The sequence below is a fragment of the Oreochromis aureus genome, linkage group 15 (assembly GCF_013358895.1).
Source record: "Oreochromis aureus strain Israel breed Guangdong linkage group 15, ZZ_aureus, whole genome shotgun sequence".
In the NCBI taxonomy this organism is placed as follows: Eukaryota; Metazoa; Chordata; class Actinopteri; order Cichliformes; family Cichlidae; genus Oreochromis; species Oreochromis aureus.
The window spans coordinates 212,055-213,878 of record NC_052956.1 but is presented as its reverse complement, the minus strand read 5'-3'; positions in this window follow the sequence as shown (position 1 = coordinate 213,878).

Below are 1,824 nucleotides of genomic sequence, written 5' to 3'. Positions count from 1 at the left end.
CTGACAAAACGACAATTTCTCAATTTCCCAAGTGAACAAATCTCTACTTCCTTTGTGAACTTTGCCTTCTTTTATCCAACACTGTTATGCTCTGTTCTGGTTATATTAGTATGTAAGATGTATTTAAATATAAAAGGCTACTGATCCGCACACTTACTGTGAAAAATCTCAGCCACTTTATGTTAAAATTTATGTCATTTTGAATGCAGAAAAGTACTACTAGAGTACCACCCCGAGCCCCATCAAAGGACCTGCTACCAAGCAGGCTAGTGTCTGCCATACTGTAATATTGGCTTTCCTTCTCCTCCTTGTCTGCCCACTCATGATACAGCATGTATGATGTATATGTAGTCAGTTATGGCCACAAACTCGCCTTTGATTACCAAATTGCATTTACTACATCAGTAACACTGTAGGGTCTTTACCTTACAGTATAAAGTGATGTGAGACAGGATTTCCTGACTGTAAAGCGGTGCTGTATGAATAAAACTACACAGATCCAGAGACTGTGTTCCTGAAATCTGGGTTTATTAGAACAAAACAGATGGATGACCAGAGCCCTCTCAGCACAAGGCTGACACGACTTTCCTCATATAAGAAATAAAACAAAATAAAAACAGATTAAGACAGGTTACTATACCAAACAGATAAAAGTGCATTTACTGAATTTGTTTTTTCTGCTCTTGTTTTTCAAAGACAATGAGGAGCAAAGTACAGCCTGTCCACACTTGTCCTTGCGTTCATTTTCTATATACTGTTAATCCTCAGAACGTTGTTAGTCTGACAACACTCAAAATCATCCTCAGTGCACACCTTTTTCTCCTCTGTGCTCAAGGTGCTCTCAGTTGTTTAACTTTAAGTAGAGGAGAAAAGTTGGACATATTTCACAACCATTAAATGTTCGAGAAGCCTCTGAAAATGAGGTCACAGTTACATCCCGAGCAAAAACTTCTGCTTTTGCTCACAGACCCTAAATTTCAACAAATAACATAATATGACATTTTAAAAGGTCAGGGGTTTGTGTTCCTCTTGTTGACTTTTAAGCTAAAAAAAAAAAAAAATCAAATGAATAATATTAAAAAAAAAAAAAAAAAAAAAAATGCATGTAACAGCCCTACACACCAGCACTGTGCTTATATTATATGTTAATCATAATATATTTATAATGGAATAACATGAGCTCAACAGTGTCAGAAAAGTACAGACATTTGGTACTTAAGTAGAAGTACAAATACTACTGTTAAAAGTTGAGGTACTGATTCAAATTCTTTACTCGGGTAAAAGTAAAAAAGTACAAGCTCTGAAATGTACTCAAGAAAGTATAAAGTAGCTCTTTGGAGAACATGTCTATTTTTCTGCAAAGCTAACTGAACCTTGTGCTATATTAACATGATGATAAAATAATATCAGTAGATGGGAATACAAACTTTAGTCTAACTTTTTATTCTAATTATGCGCAGCTTGAATCAGAAGAAAAAGGAAAAATAAAACTATAGCCCACATGGTAGAGAGTGACTTTATCTTAAACAGGAAAATGTGTACAGTCAGAGATTAAAGTGGATTCAGCAGGTGTGGGAACATTAAAATTGGCTGTAATGTCTCATTGTGGGGAAAAGACTCATAACTCAGAATAATTTCTATTGCTTATCGTTTATTGTGTACAGGCTGTGATCAGCTGACCTGCTGCTCTTGTGGATGTACACAACTTCAACCAGATGTCCCACGAGTTGTCCAGCCGCTACACTGATACTACACTGTTTATGCTGTCTTTTTCCTAGATGGTATAAAGTTGGAATTTAGTCAGATGATCTCAGTATCATCACT